The 23,889-nt window shown below is 34.9% G+C and overlaps 1 protein-coding gene across 3 annotated transcripts in view; it reads right to left on the reverse strand.

Moving 5' to 3' along the window:
• NOVA1 (NOVA alternative splicing regulator 1) overlaps nucleotides 1-23,889 on the reverse strand; it is a 164,323-nt gene that overhangs the window by 83,723 nt on the left and 56,711 nt on the right. The window contains exon 1 of one of the 3 annotated variants that reach the window (XM_075425124.1): nucleotides 17,123-17,192. The exons of the other annotated variants lie outside the window; for them this stretch is intronic. The gene's annotated coding sequence lies outside the window, so the exon portion shown is untranslated. Of the gene's footprint in view, nucleotides 1-17,122; nucleotides 17,193-23,889 lie in introns of those variants that run through there. 3 annotated transcript variants of the gene reach the window in all.

Raw genomic sequence — 23,889 nt, forward strand, 5'->3', positions numbered from 1 at the left:
GGGGGATGAAAGGATCGAGAGCAGCCCTGCTGAGAGGGACGTGGGGGTACTGATAGACGAAAGGCTGGACATGAGCCGGCAATGTGCGCTGGCAAACCAGAGGGCCAACCGTGTCCTGGGCTGCATCAGGAGAAGCGTGGCCAGCAGGTCGAGAGAGGTGATTCTGCCCCTCTACTCTGCTCTGATGAGACCTCACCTGGAGTACTGCGTTCAGCTCTGGAGCCCTCAGCACAAGAAGGACATGGAACTGTTGGAGCGGGTCCAAAGGAGGACTACAAAAATGATCCGAGGGCTGGAGCCCCTCTCCTATGAGGACAGGCTGAGAGAGTTGGGCTTGTTCAGCCTGGAGAAGAGAAGGCTGCGGGGAGACCTGATTGCAGCATTTCAGTACTTAAAGGGAGCCTATAGGAAAGATGGGGACAACCTGTTTAGTAGAGACAACAGTGACAGGATGAGGGGTAATGGTTTTAAACTAAAACAGGGTAGGTTTAGGCTAGATATAAGGAAGAAATTCTTTACAATGAGGGTGGTGAAACACTGGAACGGGTTGCCCAGAGAGGTAGTGGAGGCCCCATCCCTGGAAACGTTCAAGACCAGGTTGGACAGGGCTCTGAGCAACCTGATCTAGTTAGTGGTGTCCCTGCTCACTGCGGGGGGATTGGACTAGATGACCTCTAGGGGTCCCTTCCAACCCAAAACTTTCTATGATTCTATGATTCTAAAACAAACATAGAACATCGTAATTCCCAATTCCACATAATTTAACTCCCTTTTATAGCATCTCTCATTCAGTGTCCTTATTACACAACACACTAGAAATAGCAGCAAGTTCTATATAGCTTTCCACACTTTAAAGTGAATATTGGCAGGCGAAAGCATATAGGGGAGAGAATCTTTTCACAGAATAATGCTTTAGCTTAGAGAACGCACCTGCCACAGCACAGAGACTCATGTGGTGGTATGTGTCTTCTCATTCACCTTTTAAACCTGTTCTATGTTTAGAACAGAACAGTGTGACTCTGAACATAAAGGTTAATTTAGGAAAGATTCTAAAACTCAAGAAAGAATAATTCTCCACACTTTACCCCTCAAAAATAGGTAGGAAGGAATGTTTAAAAATATTGCAATTATTTGGACTTATCAGAGGAATTTCTACAGACAAAAAGAAAACAAGGCTATATAAAACTAGCCAAGATACACATATTTTGCATTTTATAGGCTATTGTGAGAGGTTCACATGTATCATGGTATTCAAAACAAATCAAGGGTTAGGTGTGAATGAGAAACTGTTTAAATTTTGAGTATCATTTAATATTTTTACAGAACTGAAGAATGTTGTGACAGCTCTTTTTTTCTTCAGTCCTGACAAACCTCTTTTGCCCTGACCACATGCTAGTGGTTTACACTGTAGAAGCCATAATGACATCGAAACCAAAATAAACTTGTCCCTTTTTCTTTTTTTTTTTTAAAAACAAGAAAATCCAAGTTATCTGTGCAGAAATTACCGAATGCCCCAAAGGAACTCCTGTTTTTGTCAATATACGTAGTATATCTTTAAATGACATCTATATTATTTTTAGCATTGGAGAGCTTGTGTTTAGAACAGATTATACGCTCTAATGATTCTTCAGCTTCAGACTCTGATGAACAACTTGACAAGTCATTGGGAAAAATGAAGCACAATGATTTTACTGTAATGAATAAACTTAATGTTATTGAGATTATGTCTCCAGTAAAGACAAGATCTGGAAATCAGTATTTAGATTACAGATGTCATTACAGCATGACACGTACTGAGAAATTCAGAAGCTGTCATCAGTAGCGTAGTGAATGATCCGAGGATCCTCTTAAAGGACAAGCAGATTGAAGACATACTGCATCTTGTTTCAGCTGGCTTTTGAAACGTTGGGAGTACAGAAGACACACCTGATGCCAGCATATCCACTATTTGTTCTGACAAAAGAAAGATTTGCTCAAGCTTGTTTTCACAGCAGAGCACTGGACAGACTGGAAGCGGCGTGTCTCATTCTTTTTGTCTTTAGAGAAACAGTAGTGACAACAGAACAGGTAGTGCTATCAGTTTTCATGTCCAGGTGGGCATGAAAAGGATCAAATTTCTTGAATGGAAGTGTCTGAAAAGGCATAGAACGATATTGTCTGTGCAACACCAATACAATTAGAAAGAGGACAAAAGTCATTTTGCCCAATTAGAAAAGTTACTCTCATGAAGTAAGATTCCCCCTCCCAAAAAGGTGCTTTGGCAAGTTTCCACAATCCATGGAAAAGCAAAAGTGCTACTTGAGACATAAACCTTGAAAAGGATCCAATGTAGCATTAAGCAAGACAAACTATTATTTAAGACCAAGTGGATCCCAGGTAAGAATTTAAGAATATCTATAAGGATCATTTTAACAAACAACACAATAGGATTTTCACATGGTGAAAACCCTAAAATGAGACTTTACCTATGCAAATTCATGCTGCAAGTTCCTCTGAAAACGAGCCAACAGATTTCTAAGCAGCAATGCTCAGACGAACTCCAGTAAACAGGCTCCACTCTGAGTCCAAAGGTACCAGACAGGAGACGAAGCACTCCAAAGACACACAGATGGTGGAAAAAATAGTTCAGGTTGGCAAAGCTGTTCTGACCAAAATAAGCACAAGACAATAAATGAACCTAGAATAATTCTACTAAAGAAAAATATTATGATAGTGTAACTTTAGTTTACAGACATTTTCCTTCAGTTTGTGATGGTCTCTGATAAACATTATTACTTGGACTACATTTAACAGATGGGTAGAACTAAGACAGGATAGGAAAGAGTTTTCATCATACACTTTAATATTACCACCTTCTTGAGCTACTGGGTGTAACCAAGAACACTTCAACATTCCTTTGTTTGATGAAACAAAAATGAATATAAACACTAGCAGAAACAAGACTACACTGTCTCATAATCAAAGGACTTTCTTAACAGCCTGGAAGTTAAACATTACATTTCACTTATAGTTACACTTCTGAGTGAAGGATGTATTAGACTTACTTTGAGAAGAGTTAAGAATGGACATTTTTTACTGCCATGCTAGCAGGGGAAGGGGGAAGAAGAGTAATGGAACTGTGTGCAAAGAAGTTGCTTGCAGCATTTTGATTCCTTCCATGCACAAGGAAAAACAATTATCTCTACATTCTGTGTACCTAGACAGAATTATACCAAAGACAGACACTATTAGATCAGATCCACAATTCAACTCCTAACACAAGTGTGACAGAAGATACTTAAAACTGTCTAACACATCAGGTGAAAAAGAATAGCAATAATTGTTCCTAATTCAGATCAGAGAGTAGGCATGGTGGTGTTGGGTTGCCAGTTGAACCTGATGTTCTCAAAGTCTCTTCCAACCTATGATTCTATGACTGTATTTCAGAAATTCTCAGTGTGTCACATTCGCAGAGACAATTAAAAGGTAACATAGGGAAAAACACTCAGACAGCGTACCCCATAATGTCCAATCTTTTCCCAAAGTTTACTGCAAAAATGTCTCATAATAGCCAACAATACTGCTTGCTGAAAATGAGGTGGAAACCTGAAGTGCCAAACAACACAATATAGTGCCCAAGAAAGCGGTATGTCATGAATATAGCCTAAGAAGAGGAAGACTGCCTTATTAAAATTAAGACTCTCCAATGTTCCTTGAGTCTAGCTGGCTACCCTCACTTTCTACAGCACCTTTCATAGCTGCTTATAACAGTAAGAACCAAACCATATAAACCACAAAACAATCTCTGTTAGACAGAATTTGTAAATATGAAGGCCACAGCCTCAACTAGTGAACTATTCTTGGTCATCAAGATCAGCTGGCAAGGACCAGTCTTCCCTGTATGCTAGTTAACTGTTCTCAGTCACCAAAACAAGATGTCATATTCAAACTGCATCACAGAATCATAGAATTATAGGTTGGAAAAGACCTTTGAGATCATCAAGTCCAACCATCCACACAACACCACCATGTCTACTAAACCATATCCTGAAGTGCCACATTTACACGTTTTCTGAACACCTCCAGGGATGGGGACTCAATCACCTCCCTGGGCAGCCTGTTTCAATGTCTGAACACCTGCTCAGTAAAGAAATTTTTCCTAATATCTAATCTAAGCCTCCCCTGGCACAACTTGAGGCCATTGCCTCTCATCCTATTGCCAGTTACCTGGGAGAAGAGACCAACACCTGCCTGACTACAACCTCCTTTCAGGTACTTGTAGAGAGCAAGAAGGTCTGGTAGCATTCCAGCCATTCCTCCCCAAGCTTGCAGTGTTGCATGGGGTTGTTGTGACCCAAGTGTAGCACCCGGCATTTGGCCTTATTGAACCTCATGCAGGTGGCCATGGCCCATGGATCCAACCTGTCCAGATCCCCCTGCAAAGCCTTCCTACCCTCAAGCAGATTGACACTCCCGCCCAACTTGGTGTCATCTGCAAACTTACTGAGGGAGCACTCAATCCCCTCATCCAGATCATTGATAAAGCTGTTAAACAAGACCGGACCCAAAACTGAGCCCTGGGGAACACCACTTGTGACCATCCACCAGCTGGATTTAACTCCATTCACTACAACTCTCTGTGCTCGGCCATTTAGCCAGTTCTTTATCCAGCGAAGAGTACCCCCATCCAAACCACGGGCAGCTAGTTTCTCCAGCAGGATGCTGTGGGGAACAGTGTCAAAGGCCTAAACTGGCTACTGGATAAACTCCTTGTGATGCACTGAGAGCTGAGCCACGCCATAAATTGCTCAGAGTCAGCTGACAATGGAACAGAACACTCTGTGGCAGGAAAAACTATCATTTCAGTAGCAGAGCCACGCTTCAGTGCCCAAGGATGTACTCAGGCATGCTCAAACTCTCAGACAGACACAATCAAAGATGTAAGCTTTTGCTCCCCATCCCCTCCTCCTCCTTTTTTATAACTGTAAAAGGGATTATCTCAGCAGTTCACTATGATGTTGAGATTCTTGATGTTATTTTTGTTCATATCCCTTTCTTTGGAGGTTCACATATTCGGAGTATGCCTTTATGAAATAATACATACAGCAATCAGCCTGTTTCAGTTCTGTAGCCTTGACTACTTTAACTTTTTTCTCAAGACCTTTCACTAGGGATCACTCATGCTATTTCAGAACAAAAATGGCAATTCCTTACATTTCAGAACCCCCAATACACTAAGTATATTCATTTTCTTCAGGTCTTTGAATGGGTATTTAATATTGTAATAACTTATCCACAAAATCTCCATAATGGATTCATTCCCTCCCCTATCACTGCCATTGTGTCTTAGTTCTTTGGTTTATGTGTTTCCTTTTCCACTTGTGCAATGCCATCTGGTGTGAAACTTAAGACTTCTGAAAGCCATGCTAGTGAAAAATTAAAATAATCCTATGCAGTAATGAATTTGAAGGCACTGAAAACCTTTCCTTTCTTCCCAACAAAGCTTTTAAACTATCACCATTATGTTCCTATCTATTACCTTTCTTTCTGTTCTTAAGATTGCAGTATTTTTGTAATGCCACTGGTATTTGTTTCTATTTATTTCTAAAGGCTGAGCACATCATCTGGCTATAATAAAAGAAACAGGCATTCTTTGTTGACACGAACAACACAGTGGTCATCTGCTGTATCTGGACAGATACTAGACGATGCAATGAATCTGTTATGAAACTTGTGTGTCAGCACAACACTTAAAATTATAGTAAAAATCAAACAACTATGTTAGGCATCAAAATAAGAAAAATTAAGACTTGAATTTCCTTTTTAAATGAAAGTTGTAGATGCCTCATCCACTCCCAGAAAGCAATTATAATTTTCCTGATTCATATAACTATGACTACTGGTGTATCTCTACGTAAAACCCTCAAGCACAGTTCTTTTAATGCATTACACCAGTTCTAGTCACTGTTTAACTACTACTCAGTTTTAGAACCAGAACCTCTATTTAGAAGAGAAACTGCCATGCTATGTGCTGTAAAAAATAAGACGAAATGGTCTGCTTCCTCTATAGTATATGAACAATACCCAAAAGACAAACATTTGTAGATAAGAAAAAGTAAAAGCATTACAGTTTTTTTGCATGTGGATACCACTGAGAATTATACATATACAGAAAGAACAAGATTCAAACAAACCCACAAACTCAGATGAAGGATTAGAAGTATCAGTAATAGCAGCAACTTTGAGATTAAGTAGTAGTGCTGGCCTTAAAGTAAGTGCATTTTTTTTATTTTCTTCTGTGCTTACACAACACTAAAAAAACCCACTGTCTAGCCACAGCTATTATGAACATGAGTCAGAGTTCAGTCAGTTTTTACATCCAAGACAACAGTTTCATCCTAGTTCACCAGCACAGCCTAATATGGCAACAAACAAATACCAACTTTTTAAAGACCTAAGAACTGGTCTGAACTGACAAGAAATAATAGAGCAAGAAATTGAAGGTATATAGTCAAGTATTTGTCTACACTGACTGGACAGGATATACAGGTTTTATTAAAACTGACAAGTTTCTGAATTTCCCTGTACTCTCTTCCATTTCACACTCAGAATTTTCCACCATTTTCCTTCCAGCAAGCTGTGATGCAACTTCCTTCACATACACCTTGGGTAGATATCTGATTCTGTAATTTTTAAAGTATTAGAAGCAACAGAATTTAGACTTAGGAATTAACAGAAATATTTCAACATGCCCTGTTTTTGGCTTAAATAAATGCTCTTTTTCTTTCAGATGAACTACACTAACAGAAAGGCCTGGAGTAGATCAGTGGAAGTGATTATCCGTTCTTAACTTGGCAGCTCTTGAACTGCTTTTAGAGTACTGGGTCCAGGTCTGGGCTTTCAAGTACAACTAAGATGTCAATAAACTAAAGGAAGTTCAGTCGAGTGCCACCAAGAGAGTCAAGCGTATGGAATACCTGCCCTTACAAAAGGAAACTGAGGGAACTGGCCTCTTTCATCAGTCTAGAGAATAGGAAGCTTCAGGAAGACCCAAAGGCAGCTCCCTAATACCTAGAAGGTCACGAAGATGACTGACTTACACTCTTTCCAGTGGTAGATAGTGGGAGGACAACAGATCATAGACATCCATTGAAACAAGGTGCAAATTAAATGCAAGGAAAAACTTTTTCATGGCAAGGACTGTCTTGCAGTGGAACAGGTTGCAGAGAAGCTGTGCAGCAATACAAAGCCATCAGCAACCCGGTCTATCTGCACAGCTGACCCTGCTTGAAGAAGGAAATTGGACTAGACATCACCTGATATCTCTCCCAAACTGAATTACTCTTTGATCCTATTCCATAGTTTTCCTTACTCTTTCTTTACTTTTAATTTTGTCCTTGCACGGATTTAGTTTTTGTTGTGCCATCATCTCTGCAATTTCTGCAGTAGTCTTTCTTGTCATATTTTGATAACAACCTCTCCCTCATCTACAGTGCAAAGTTTTTTGCATAATATCTGGATACAGATATGATCTGTGAAAGTGACATTGATTATCATCATGAACTCAGGCTATCAATCTTCCTCTTTTAGCTGTGCAAATACAGTGTTGAAAATTATCCAGGAATAATTTTCAATGTTTTGACATCTCCCAGTCCTTTTAGATGAGCACTGTAAAGAAGAACATCTGTATCAATACAAAGGTATTTAATTAGATGACAAAGATAAAGCTCAGTGTAAACAAGAGCAAGGTAATGCATGGAATCTGAACTATTTTTGGGGCAATTACAGATTATAAATAAACTGTCACTTTTCTGGAAACAAAAACTGATTGTCAGTGTCAATGAAATACTTTCTCAATGTGGAAATACAGTTTAAAGAAAAGTTGGTATGGCAGGTGTATGTTAGGAAAAGTACAATATTCTAAATTATATGCTATTGCCTAAATACTAAGTTTTATTTTGGCAACTCCACCTTATATGGACAATACTAAAAAAGTTAAAGATCAAAAAATTAATACTAAAAAGAGTCTAGATGCATAGTTTCAAAAAGCTACAGACACAGTAACACAATAAAGAGCTATAAAAATGATTAGGACTATAAGCCAAAAAAGTTTTCTAACAGGCATATCTTAATAAATACATTGTACAACATTAAAAAAGGAGAAAAAATCTGTATCATTTTACATAAGAACAGTAAAATAACAATAATTGTCTTGCTGGATTTAAAAAAGGAAAGGTAACTTAAAAGGTCATTATACTAGCTATACTAGATATCATAAAAAGAATATTTACCCTTATGCACAGAAGAGTATGAAATAGAAAACTTTTATTTTACAAGCTTTATGGTATAATCTAGGGGCATTTCTGTACTTTCGTTCAGTATTGAGATACAAAAGTTAACCTTTTTAATTTAAGTTTACTTTGATACTATACAGTACTATGTTTTCTATATTGCATCCTGGTAGTTTTTGTAGAATTTATAATCAGTAGAACTACCAGGAAAGATGAGATCATAGAAAGAAATACAATACTTCAAGGAATGATTGTAGGAAAGACTGCGAGACTATTGCATAGGCACTAAGAGGAACATTCGTTAGATTTGAACAGCATCTACACTTTAGTTGTAACAAGATAAGAATCATACAAGATATATTAAAACACGAACTGTTCCTGACTACGGACTTTTATACTATGTAGTAGCAATACACTGGTCACAGATTAGAGTACAAAAAAGTTGTACCACAATGTAAATTATATGGAGACTATAGCATAGAGTTCTAAATACATATTCTAAATCATTTTCTAATAAGCTACTAAATTAAAATTTGAAGATTCAGTGATGAAATGGTAGCTTAAAGAAAATACTCTGAACAATTTATATGAAGGGGATTGCAAAAGTTTATTTCTAATTACAAGAGCACAGAGAGCCTTTGTTGTCTCCTTCCCAAATGGTTTTCTATAATGTTCTTTCCAAAAGCTTATCAGGAAACAGAACTGCTACAGAGTAAGAAATGTCCTTACATGGAAAAATCAACGAGTTAAAAGAAAGAGCAAAAGACCAAACTATCTATTCTCACAGTGGAGAGAGATCACTTATAGTATTATACAGGGATATGCAGTGAGGGATCTGGAAAGTGGGAGCAGACGTCAGTGCTGAGCATTCCATCATTTGGATGATGATTGCTCGGCAATAAGGATGTGTGTCACAGTGAAGAATCATTGAACGGTCTCAGGATGAAGTGACTGTGTAAGAGAACAGCAAATAACATTCTATGTACACTAATGTGATGTACAAAGGAGAAAACCAATCCTAATTTCATGCACAAACATAATGTGCCTCTGAACTGACCATTATTCCACTCACTCAAGAGTGAGATTTTGGATTATGACAGCCATAAAAATGTTGGCTCAGTGTTAATAGCCAAAGAGAAAATCTAATGGAATTTCTAAGAAAGGAACAGAAAACAGAAGAGTATGAAAGAGCATATGATGACATAAAAAGTTTGTTTCCATGTTTAAATTGTATTCAGCTCTGGTGCTTTTGTCTCTGAAGGATGCAAACTCGAAAGGATTCAGAAGAGACCAAAAGGACTGTTAAAGCTATAGGATGACTTCTAGTAAAAGAAATAACATAAGCTTACACTCCTCAAAATCTGGAAATGACTTCAGGTAAATGTCAGATGTCTGCAAAATCATGAAGGCACGGGAAAGCAATTGATTCATCCCCTCTTCTAATACAAGAACTAGAAGTTTCATGGAGTAAGGTCCAAAAAAAAAAATAAAAGGACATGGTGGTTCTTTTGTAAGTGCTCGTTACTAAATAGTTTGTCACCTTTGTACACATTCCACTTTGTCACAAATAGGCTTGTAATAGGTGTGTTTCTGAAGATGAAAATCTGCAAAAACTCATATGCAGAAGACTTTAATCATAGATTTCAGCAGAACACAATCTGCATATATATTCAACTTTATTGACACATATGCAATACAGACATTCAAGTTCAACACATGGTATTGTCCTTCCTGAACATGGAGGTTTTTCCTCATCTATGGCTTAGGAAAGCAACAATCGCTATACAGCCTGAGTAAGCTATTACTGAAATACCATTGGTATTTTACACATTGTCAGACTTTGTCTTAAAAACATAACTCAACATAGGAAGTGTAATTTAAGGGGTAATTATTCAGAATATCAGATTTCATTAACCAGCACAAGGTCATTGTAACATTTATCAGGATAAGCACTATGTCTTCTAAGTCATTACACAAGAAGATAGAACTGAGGAATCAAGATATATGTCTGTAACAGAAGAGAGAGAACGTGAAGCATGCATACAGAGAAGCCAAGTGCTATTCTACTTACACAGTACAGGCAGGTTCTTTCTTTTCTGTTGTCTAGCAAGACTTTTTTACTATTATAAAGCTACACTGCACTTGAATGAAGTTCAACCTATGTTATCATATTTTAAAATTTACATTAGTTTAATATTTCAATAAAATAAAAAAGGCTATAATTGTCACCAAGACAATGAAAATTTTTTAAAAGTCAGTATTAAGCAGGCATGCTGACATGACTATACTCACATAAAATACAAGTACACAAAACATAATACACTATAACGGAAATTAACTAAAAGCAAATGTGCACAGAGGCTTTTAAATGTATTAAATATCCAGTTCAACGACTACAAAGTTAAACATATGAATGTAAAAGCAATGTTCTGGAAAACAGTTACAGTAAATATATGCTCATATACAGTCTATAAATAACAGTAATTTACACATACTCAGAATTTTTCGGTGACACATTCCACCAAGTATACTGGCTTTGAAAGAAAATCTGAGCATCATTAACAAAAAGAGTTTGCACAAAATTAAATTGTGTAAAGGCACTGCTGATACCACCATTTAAAACATTGTATTATACATACAGCTACTAATTTACTAAAGTACAAAAAAAAAAAAATTAAAAAAGAATTTTAAAATCTATTACAGAACACTCTAAAAACCACATTTCCATGTTAAAGTTAGGAAAGTTTGTTAAAACTTTGTATGGACACGATAAAAGATACCAATTCCTAGTGGAATTCCTAGTTAAAACATATATTTGAGAAAGTTTACTATACTTTGTAGAAAGTTTGTAGATGCATGATTCTACATTTTCTATACCTAATAGGTTACAAGCTTTTTGTTATAAGATTTCATCGTCTTTACAAAAATCCATCCAGTGTTCCATAATGATAAAAACATTAGTCTGGTTTATATTAGCAATTGTTGTACCTTTATCACCAGGCAGTTTATTTTAGGTTGAAATTCTTTGCTGAAAACAATGAACCTGATGTTGCCAACTCCTCCAAAAGCATTTTCTTGTAGTCAACATACTTAGTTGCCAATTAATTTTCTCCTTCTCACACACACAAGTAAGTTTCTTTGGGTCATATTGGCTCATTCTTCATGGTCCTGCTGCACTGATTACCTTAGCTACAATCAAGAATCTATAAACTCCATAATCTAAGCAAACATGTTCACTGATGTTAAAATTCCTACAGAACAATCATTATCCTTACGAAGCATTTTTTAAAAAGTTATTACAACATTATTTTTTAACTTTCGAATGTTTTATTATGTAGGTTTGCACAGGATGATGAAATAAAACTAAACAAACATTATTAACATTTCTATTATTTCATGAATGCTTACTGTAAAAATCTCAGTTCACTAATATTTGGGTGAAACATATATTCTTAATCTGTTTACATTACCAATTTTTTAGTGATCTGAAATAGAAGTGAAGCTAGCTTCATAAGTGGCAATCACTATTTAAATATATTAAAAGTAATTCAATTTTTATTGCATGAAATAATAAACTACTAAAAGGATTCATCAATATAAAATGTTTATAATTTTTCTATATTACAGCATTTCACAACTATGGAATTGTTCTTGTTCAACTGGTATCTTCATTTTTTATTTCAAGTTTTAATGTCTGCTTCTACTATATTCACAGCGAGACTTCACGCTTGAGTAAAACCTTAATCTCCACTAAGCACATCTGATTTCTGTGTTCTGGACCTTAAACAAATGATTTAATATTTTTTCTTACTCTTATTTCTGTCAGTCCTGAAGTGATACCACAGCTGAGAAATCCCATTCTAGCTTGTTCATCCTGAACAGCCTTGCTCAATAAATATCAAGAAATTAAGCGTTATTGAAAGCTGCAGAAATATCGATGGAGCAGAATTTGTTAAAAAAGTACCCTTTATAATTAATTAATCCATAATTTGTGTCATGAGCCTTAATTCGGGCTAGGGAATGTTTTTGGTTTTTTTTAATGATAAAGTCTTTGAAGTCACACTTGGTTTTCAGGAATGACAGGTAGAAAGCAAACTTCAAAAAGCAAAGCCTCTAAGGAAATCTGCTAAAGTGATTTCACAATGCAATCTGTCAGTATAGCGCTCCCATAGTACTTCAAATATTTTGAAGTGGGATGAACAAAGGCACTAGAAGGGAAGAAGGGCTCTTTCACTTAACCTACAATGACTGTCAGTTAAACACATACGATTAGCATCTTACACTGCATCATACCAGACACACTGTTAGAAAAGTTCTTGAGTTAGTAAGGTACTGTCTAAAAGCAGAATGTTCCTTTTAAGAAACTTCCATGGGTACCTTCCCCTAATTTCAACACAAACTTTAAACAGTATTATCAACTAATAACAAGTTGACAGAACAGACAGACATATTTTATTTAACTCATTTTAAAAACATCTGTCCCCCAATGTCCAGGCCTGTTTCATTTGAAAGTTCATCTTCTAACCACACAGACCTTTCAACTTTTAAGTGGCATTGAAAGACAAAAAAAAAGCAAGAAAAAAAGTGTATCTCTAAGTAACATATAGGTTAATTTCAAATTTCAGAATGAATGATTTAATTTCTGAATTATAGGATTTATTTTTACAATATTTTTAAATAGAGGTGAGCTAAAGTTGCTTAATCTCACATTTAGAATGGATGGTCTATTCTTTCACTGCAATCTACTGTAATATGATATGCACAGGACAGTTTATTTTTAAATGCAACCTACAATTTAGTCCAATACATATACATATTCATTAAGTCTGATCAATCTAATCAAAGATGTCCTTGAAAGTATTCTCAAGGAAGACATTAAATCAGAATAAAATGACTATTATAAGCCTCATAGCAGAAGGAAAAAGAGGTTACTGTAATATTGAAATACTTCTTCAACACTACAAAAACTCGAAATTTGTACATTTCTAGAAATGCATTCTAAATACTATGACCTTGCAAGCTAAATTGTAATGTACGAAAATACAGAATAGAAAATATCTGTATATACCTGATATTCAGATACAGAGGTATTTCTGCACTACACTTGAAGCATTTTACTTATGAAGGTAAAAAATACCTTTATTCTTTACATGACTAGTACACTAAACAGAAAACTAAAACGCTACAACATGAGAGTTTCCATCTATTATAGAGAAGAGCAAGTATTTTATTTTGTGATGAACAGCCTTTTTCTTAATTTAATTACATGGCAGTGAACACACGAAACTCAACACAAGTCCACAAAGCATAGCTTTCAGAAGAGTAGCATACTTCTTGTATGTGATTAGTAACATCTTGGAAAAGCAAGACAGAATATCATATGTTTTCTGTGTACTTAAACATTCTATTACATAACTACAATATAATAATATTTAAAGTACATACACCAAGTAATCCTTATTATTGAATCTTCTACACAGCTAGAGCAACAGGACAAAAATTCTGCAAACGGCAAAAAAAAAAAGTATCTCTTTGCACTGATGATTTCATCCTTAAGTTTTATTGATGAGTTTCAGAAGTTTATTCTAGCTTAATGTTAATTTCATAATTAGCTGCTCATATTACTATCGAGATTCTTTCCTCTTCCCTCTCACTTTCCTCAGAACTGAGCCTCATGGCAGCAGATACCAATGGAAACACGTTGACCTATACTCTAGCAGAAAAGACATGGAACAACATTTCAAGCAGTAGAAGAGTATCAGTGTTCAGAGCAAAAGTGAAAGCGTACACTTAATGAAACAAACTTTTCAGATGTTTCCATCTCATTTTAATTTTCTTTTTCTTTGGTTTACTCTTCAAAATCAGAAGAGGGAAAGTGGTATTAACTCTTAATTCACAAGGTATAGCATCTGTCCAGCTATAATCCTTGTCATTTATAACTTCACACTGAAGACAGATCTTACGAACAGGTTTGGAAAAGAATATAAAAGCTCGAAAATTTTTAAGAGGAGCTTTCCACATGCAAGGGATCACACATAATTTGGGGCAATTACAGTTATTACAAAAGGCTGCGAGTCCAACATGGTAAAATTCTTTCTAGGAAAAAGAGTTCAAGTATAAAAAACTCTGAGCAGGAACAACATTTTGCATTTGACATGATATAGAATTAAAAAGCATTTAAATTGAAATGGTGTGATCAGAGAAGGATCTTAGTTAAATGACTTTGGAAGTAGCTTTCTGAAGAAACAAAAGTTAAGGACCTAGATAAGGCTCTGGTAACCTGTAAAGAAGAACAAGTATTTTAAGGCTTTTACAAACAAATAGCAAAGTTTAGACACGTGCAGTCTGAAATTTCATAAGACTGGCTATGCAGTTTGACGCACAAACTACAGTCTTGGAAAGAAAGGGTATGTTATCCACAGTAACCAAAAATGAGTAAGAAGGAAGTGTCTGTGAAAAGACCTGAGATCAACTTTAAAATTCTTTATTCCAGTTCCAAGTAGAGTATCTATAAGAAGATGAGCACCATCAAGACTAAATATCTTACGAATCAGGGACAGGAAAACTAGATACGTAAGTCACTGCAAGAAACAAACACAATCCTGACCAAATTCATGTGTAAGATCACTTATATCAAGTAAATAAAGAATTTCAGGAAGCAAATGTCTGGCGCACAGACTGAAATGAGATGATGGCAGGCAAGCTACCAAATAATATGAGGTATTTGAAGACAAAGTCATAAATGGTAACAGTTTCTTATAGTTGATCATGACTACAAAGCCAGGTTCAGTAAACTGAAATTAGCGTGAACGAATTGTGTACTTATGTGATTCAGGAAGAAGAACAGAGAGTGGGAGTAAAAAACAGCAGAGTCATACAGTTTTCACAAGAGGAAATAACTAACTAATAGAACAAAAGTTGGAACGCACGAGCTTCAAAGTAACAGAAGATAGGATTAACTCAATATTGGTATACAACATGTACCCAATTAGGTTTATACGATTCCTTTGCACAAAACACATTAAAAATGCAGAAAAAATACAGGTTTATGTTTGCCAAACACAACATATAGAAAAACACTATTTCTGGGGATTGCAGATAAGAGAAAAAAACACGCACTGATACCTTCCATCTGACGTTACATTTATGATTCCATAGAGAGTTCAGTAAAAGGTTATAAAGCTAGCCATAGTTTTTCATGCTCATCTTAATTCATCATCTACAAATGTCAACTACATAAAGAAAAAAACAGCAGTATAAAACAGTTCCTTAATTAAAAGACATTCTTCCATGTTATATATACATTTTTCTAAATCTATAATGAAAACCTAACCTTTATAATTTCTCACACTTCGAGTAGTTTGCTATTATACCTGAAAACGTGTTTTGTTAGTGTCACTGCTGACCTTAAGTCAGTAGCTATGAAAACAAAAAAATCTTTCAGGTTCTCCTTTGTTTGTAGCTTGAAGGAAAGTACTTTCTTTTTCCTGTTCTCTCATGTCAAAGTTCGATAAGGAATCATAAATTGGACAAAGGTGGTAAGCTCAGGCCAGAGAAAACAGAAAAAAAAATCTTGCCGTATAATTGAAGTAACTATTGAATCGTCTTTCTTCACTCCTTTTCTTGTGTTTTGCAAGGGCACTATTTTTTTTCATTTACTGAAGTGCTACTTATATTATTGTCAAACATCCATTGGAGTGGAAGTAACTAAGACTTATTTTTGATTATTGAATCTCATGTTAGCCAGTGAAATATAATTTTAAAAAATAGCAAACCTTATTAAGAAGGAAAAAAAATGTAACTACCAAGCCCATAAGCCCTCATGTAACGCAGTATGATAAAATTTATAGTACGAAATTGTCACACTATCAGATGTGCACTGCTAACACTGATGAAAGCCTATTTAATCTGCTAAATTTATTTTAATATGGTTACTGATATGAACAAATGTGGCATAAAAAAGTGAAGAAATTAGACTGTAAACTGTGAAAAACAGGATAGGATGATGCAATATTAGAAGGAATTTCTCACAAGAATCCTGTGCTGAATTAGAGCAACTTTCCACCGATATGCCATTTCCTTCCTGTGCCACTTCATACTCCCTGGAAATACATAAAATGGAATGTGTTTTACAGTAGATGGAGTCATATTAATGTTCAGTTACTCTCTAGGCTTTATGATTCCTTAAGAGTATACGACAAAAAAAAAATTTATTCCACAAATAAATTTACTTTTTGCTATAATTCTTTCCTATAGAAACCATAATTGTAGTTGTTATAGTACTGCAGACAAACTTGATGCTACCAAGACGCAGTCAATGAATGTACTGGAACAACTGTCTGCAGCTCACCTTATGCTGCAATACCCTTCAGCAACATCATACTGCTAAGGATCTCTCTAAACCTAGAATATCTCTTTTTTTAAGGGTAAGTAGGACTCAAAATTGAGCTATGTTTTCTGAGACCTAAAAATCAACGGAGAGAGTTAGCTTTATTTTGGAACAACCAAGCTTACAAGTATGTGGAATAAAATTCTGGCCTAATTTAAACCAGTTGAATACCATTAACTAGAGAAATCTGTCATTCAAGTCAAACCCTGGGAAAACACTAGAACTGCATTCCACAGAGTGTTGTCTGCTGATTATAAGAGTATTTCAGGAAGCAACCTGCAAGCAGCTCCAAAGTATCTTCTCCTTCCTCACATCCAAAATGCAAAAAATTGTAAATGTATCCACAGAACATCTAGAAATGGTTGGCAGAAAATAAACTTTGAAAAGAGATCTAAGGTCCAAATTCAACATTTTAGTATTTTTGTGTACCAATTTGGACTATAGAGACTTTAAGTATCAGTACCTTTACAGGATGGGAATTACAGCTGCCTGCCGCACTCTCCTTCCCAGCAGTATCAGCCAAAGCTCACATTTCCAGTCTGTGACATCTGGTAAAAAATTGAATGGAAGGCCATGTCACTGCTCTGCAGATTTCTGAAACTGAAGTAGCTGCTTTTTCTGCCTATGTAATGACTACAGGACTTCATGCGCTGCCTCTTCTCTAACAAGCATACCTGATTTGAACTAGTCCTCTCAAGTCTAAAAGAGCTAAAATTTTTAGGAATGTACGGACTAATAGGCTTTGAAGCTCATTTTGAAAACTAGTGAACACCAAAAAAACTCTAATGCTGTAATCAGTTCCCTGAAGAAAACATGCCACTTCTGTTTTTAAACCAGTACACCTACAATATTTTTGCTGAAGAGAAATGGAGACTTTTTAACTTCCAATGTATTCTTAAACTAGATGAACACCAAAGGTTTCTAATTTGTTAATCTTACTAATCATTCATGCACTAGAAAAGTGATGTAGAGGATTAATGTATTAAAGGAAATAAAGAGAAATTAAAACAAAAGTTTAAACAGAACTGCCATGGGAGCACTTAAATGTAAAATTAGAGTCCACAACAGAAGACAATCCTTTAAAAGCAGAAGCCTTACAAAATATCCCTGACAAAACTGGGAAACAGAAATTACAACAGTTTTTAGCTTTGTATCTGTGACCTTGAATCTTGTGTAACAATTAAACACTACACTTATCCTAAAGAATACTTCTAGAGCTTTAGTTATGTTCCAACTAGATTTATGCATAAAAGCACAGGCTGTATTTTAGAGTTGAACAAATCCAAATAGCCTCCAGGAAAACAATACAAGAGTTAAAAAACAGAAAAAAGATCTTTTTCAAAAGTCACAAACTTTTTGTATATATATGTGTGTGTAAACTTCTGATTCTGTAAATCTTCCTTTCAAATATGCAGTCAGTAGCTTTATCGAATGCTTTTTCAAGTTTCAAAACTTTTCAAGAGATGGCAACTGTCCAAGCATTAAATCCATACAAAAATGCTACTGCTGTAACTGCAATAGAAATTGAGCTAGTCATGACACAAGGAAAATAGTCAAAAAACTCATACTAATTCATATATCAAGAAAACAGCTAAAATAATGTGGCTTTACTTATTTTTTACCAAAGCATGTGGGTAAAGTGAAACCATGTAGATTGCTGCATTTAAAGGAACAGATCAAGTTGCACAGGCTGAGGACTTCGTTTTCAACAGCAGCTTTTTGGACAGGTCTGTTTTTGACAGTAAAGACAAAAGCCTTCTCAAAGGTCGCAAATACCATGCACATTTTCTTTTTAGGTATGATGTCACACACACAATAATTTAGGTTAAGTGTGAGTGTATATATTATACATGCATTTACTCATTCTACAAGTTCAGTAAGTCAGTTGAAAAAGTCTTTTTTCCTTATTTTTTGTGGAAGAAAAAATCTTATCTCTTGGTAGAAAAACAGCTCAGTATCACTAGCAGTATCTTCTCCATATTCAGTAAAAAAAAAATTATTATGATCATGATACTTTTAATGCAGATTTATCTTTCATTTATAGTGACTTGATGGAGTTGGTGAAGATGAATGTCTAGTTACCTTGCCTGGTTTTATGTTTTGATACTCCTGGACTGTCTTCCTAATTCTGCTAATTTCATAATTTCAACTTCACATATATCATAAAGTGCAACTCACTCTTCCACATGTTTATTTAGAAGTGTGATTACAGGTCATAATGGAACACTGACTATCCAGTGCCAAATATGTTACTAAAGGCATAAAATTGATGTACTATGTCAAAAATGGTTACTCATAATAATAGTAAATTTACTTTTAAGGAAAGACCAAAATATTGTATTTAAACTTCTTTCAGATCACATTCAATATAGCTATTTTGGAGAAATTGGATGACAAAAAGATTCAGGAAAGGTAACAGTCAATATCTGGGATTGCAATGTTTTTCTCAGATTTTTTCTTCAGTGTTAAAATGGATACAAATTTGAGGTGAAAGTACTGAGGAATGCAAACCTTTCAGTGAACCAAATATGCATTTAAACAAATAGAAACACCACTGTACTACATCTACTCTATTTGTTAGAGAGGAATTAAAACATTTGGGTACTCATGTATTTATATCCACTACAATTAATATGATCTATCAGATAACAGGAAAAATATTTCCACAGAGAAACTACATCTGTTGCTCCAATGAATAAGCTAGAATGCCATAAAAAATAACCATTTTATATATTCTATTGCAGTAATACAACTATTTTCAACTTTTTCCCTAAAGTTTTTCTCTCTTCTACACACAGCAACAAACAGAATTTCCTTCTAAGGGCTGTAAGATTATATATCCATTTCATCATTTTACAAGTGACTGAAAGACTTATTTTTATTGGAAGACAATTTCCATAAAAAGTTCAAAATAATCTATTCCCTATGTCTTAAAAGGAATACATAGAAAAAATAGATATATACACACATAATCAGAATGATTCTATTATCTGACAATTTTTATATACTCTCATATTTCCCATTATTATACAAATGAGTGGATATGCTTTATTGGTTATGTATCCTGTACTTTGTATAATGTGTATTATACTTTGTATAATAACAAAATATTATTTCATGCTATGAAAGTATACGATAATACACCACAGCACATGTGAAATCTAAAAATATTTAAAAGAGGGGATATGATTTAATTTTCCTCATACTAAGCATGGTTTTGCAGATGTGAACATAACGTTATTTTTACAGTTGGTATCAGGTATTTGAAAACAGATGACTGCTCAGTCCTCTATTATTTTACTCCTAAAATTTTCATTTTAAGACAGACTTTGGAGTTGTTTATACTCCAGTATATGGTATTCAGGTGCAACTTGTTTGAACAAAACAATGAACAGAAATCCTTCCTAAACCTGAGGTCAGCTTCACAGTAGCACACTTAAAGAAGTTCTACCTCTATAAATGGTCAATATCTACACTGAGGATTTAAATGTAATGACTTTTTTCTTAATTCTAAAATTCACACTAAGAATCTGGTAAACCTGGAAAAAAGGAAGATAAGACAGGGGACATGAACATACAATGTTCATCCTTTAAGAACATATATTTGTCATGAAGAACAGAAGGATGAATCAGATCAAGAGCTCAAAAGGAAGAAAGTAGCAGGATGTTGTAACTGCTAATTTTTAGAACTCTGCTCTATAAGCATAATCAAGCTCACAAATTTAGGTTAATTAACCTATCAAAACAGAACTGGTAGCCTATACACTAGTGTTCCTGAAGTCACATTTCAGCTGAGTTCCTTAACACCAGTATTGCATTAATGACTTCACATCCGAAGCATTCCCCCAAGAGTTAGACTGCTGAACTGAAATTTAGTAAAGAATAGAATGCAAATATTCACAGCAATGCAGTAGCAGCAGTTCAAGTGCATTCACTTCACTTTTTTTAAAGGAACTACAATTCAGTATAAAAGGCACAAGTATATTTCAAATACTTTTTGATCACGCTGATTTTCTTCCTATGTTTGCTTTCTACTTCAGTAAATAAAAACAGTTGTGCAGTATTTCCTGTTTCTCAACTACTAAAACTGAAACAGAAGAAAATAATTTATTGAAGAAAAGGTTCACGTAGATTACAAACTATTTAGTCTGGCTGCTTACACACGTGAATAGAAAGCAGCAAAAGGCAGAAAAATTATTGTGGAGTTATTTGTAGCACTTAAGTTCTTCACAACTAAAATATAACTGAATAGAAAATGTTTCACTTTGTGAATAATGTCAGTGAAAATTCTGTAGATGCAAGTGGGAAAATACTCAAAAGCACTTATTTTGCAAAGAACTCCTACTTTCTAAATATAAATATACATGTATGTGTGCAATTTCATGTGCTTTTGGAAAGGCATTTCCGTAAACCTTTTAAAATAAATTGGTAGACAACTGAGTTAGACAACTAAGTTTATTTAATTACAAAATTAGACTGTCTAAACTGTACAATTAACTAAAACTAAATTAAACAATTTAGTTATGTTCTTTAGCTAAAAGCAGAAATCTATACAGTAGAAGCGAGTCTTCAAACACCTGCTCAGTGTTTTGAAAGCAAAAAGTTACATGAAAAGCAACTACCCTACTCTTCTAGTATCCAAGACACAGAACCAGCATGTTCATTTGTAATCTGCCTTAGAAAACAAAGTCTATGATTTGACAACAATTTATTTAAAAGGCACTTTTATTTTACCACTCCAACATGAGCAGACATCCTCCTTAAGACACTGCGTGTTGTGGAACTAGGTTTATAAAAGTGTTGCAAAAATATGCTTTTAAAGACACTTAATAACAACTTTCCCTTTAGTATTACATTGCACTGTAGTCTTCAGTACTGAGTTAGAAATACGAGTCATTATACATTTTTTAAACCTTTTATCACTACATCGTACATTGAAGATCTGGAAGAAAGCGAACACTAACACTCTTACTCTCCTCCGCAATAACACGTTCCAAATACTGGCAAGTGAGACATTCAGTTGAAGAGCAGAACTAAAGCAGAAGTTGCTTTTTTGTTGTTACAACATGCCAATCATACAACAGTTTCTTTTCAGAGTAAGAAGGGCCTGTATTTCAGTTTAAAAGCTATTCCAGTAACAAAATCAAGAACTAATGTGTATCCATGAAGTATGCATCATATGCTTATACAAGACTGAACTTTGCAATATTTATTACCTCTATTCATTGTTAGACCACAAAGCTTTCATCTTCTGCTTTGGGACAGAATAGTATTGTACTCCATAACTTATTTCAGAGAGAGAAAGTGCATGCAAACATGCACAATGCAGAATAAATTCAGAGAATAAACAAAAGTGTAACTGAGGCAGATGTAACTATAAAGTAAACAGAGATGCTGCCCAGCCCCAAATCCAAGCTGAGATACAGACTGTCAGGGTGGGAACAGTAAAACTTTAAAGGAGATCTTTGTCTAAGTCAGGACTTGGTAACATAGTCCTTCACTGCTGCTTCAACAACTCTTTTTTTCTCTTTTGCTTTATAAAAGAGAGGCTAAATGCCTCTGAGTAAAATAGTGACTACTTGACAAAGCATATCCAAAGTACTGCATCCCTATGAAATTCACAACTAAGATTAAATTGAGAAAAGATCTGTAAAAATGTCACAATTCAAAACTAGAACTCCACTAAACTAAGCATATCACCGTACACAGACTACAGGGTTAAGGAAATGAACAGGCTTTACAAAGCACAAAGACATCATGGCCACATAAAAACTCAGCTGTTTTTAACATGAGGATCCAGACACAAGTTGGCTGGTTGGTTTGTTTTCTAGTGGCAGCTAGTGGCTACTTCTATACTACTAAAAAGATCAGAAACCATCTACAACTCACACAACAAGCCTAGGAAGCCACCCTGTTTGGACAATGCTGGAAAGAGCCTTTTATTTAGCTAGTTTTTGATTGAAGGGTGCTGTTCAGGTGAGAAGACTGTTAGACTTCCATGTTTAAAGTTTCAAGGACATATCCCACTCAGCTACCTGAAAATTACACAGTTTCAATTGCTGGCAACTGACATTCAGCTTTCCTTCATGGTAGAGAAGTTAAATGAATTTTGAAAAACTCATTTTAACAAAAGCTGAATGCATGGACTTTACCAAAAACAGATTAGTGTTCAGACAACATCAGCTATCTCAAGCTTAATGCCAGTATAATGAGACATTTCAACACAGGAGATAATGATAATATGCCTGGAAGATGGTAGAAAAGTGATGATCTAAAAGATATTTTATTACACTTCAGCAATGTCATTAGTAAGAAAGCATATTACCATTAGAAAGCATGCAAAATACATTTATTACTCATGCTTGTACATTTCTAAACAGGTAAGAAGCTACCAGTTTAATTCATCTAAAGAGATGTCATAAAAAAATCTATTTTGATTTGTTATTGCAATGTTCTTGTTTTGATATACTGGTAATTCATACTGGTTTGTTACAGCTGAAAAAAGGAATAGACAAAACTATTATAAAAACACACTGTTCTTAACAGAATAGTAAGATAGCGTATTTCTTAATATACCTTACCCCATTCAAAATGACCACTGGATTTTTTCCAGCATATTAAAATAAGCAAAGTTCATATAAAATAAAAAATCCAAAACACATAAAATGATCCCACTGTACAAGCAAAAGTCAAATACTGTAATTCACTGTAATCATCAAGATAATAGAACTAAAATTATATAAACACTGCTAATGTAAAATAAAAAGCATGCTGATGCTTTAAAAAACTTTAAACTGTGGTAGTTTCAGCTTTTAATGTTTGTATATTACTTAACACAGGATACCTTTGGCTTTACTTATTTTTATTTACAACTTTACTGCATATATATCATAATGAAACAGAAAGTTCTTACTCTACTATTATTTTCTATTAGCCACAAGAACTAAGAAGAAACCGACAACCTCTGCCCACTAAAAACAAGTTCAATATTCTATTACACTGTGAATTTGGACTATCATTAGTTTATCATTAGTGGCCAAGAGCTGATATTGTTGCACTTCAAGCTGAAATACCTCATACTGCTAACGCTCCAAAGAGTTCACTATTACACATTATTAAATGTTACCTAAAATACCTTCTCTAAACTGAAGAGTAGTTGTATCTTTTAATTGGTTTATCTAGCATTTAGGTAACTTTCCAATTACCACAGTTTGGTATCCACACATAACA

Source organism: Opisthocomus hoazin, chromosome 7, assembly GCF_030867145.1.
Source record: "Opisthocomus hoazin isolate bOpiHoa1 chromosome 7, bOpiHoa1.hap1, whole genome shotgun sequence".
NCBI classification, from domain to species: domain Eukaryota; kingdom Metazoa; phylum Chordata; class Aves; order Opisthocomiformes; family Opisthocomidae; genus Opisthocomus; species Opisthocomus hoazin.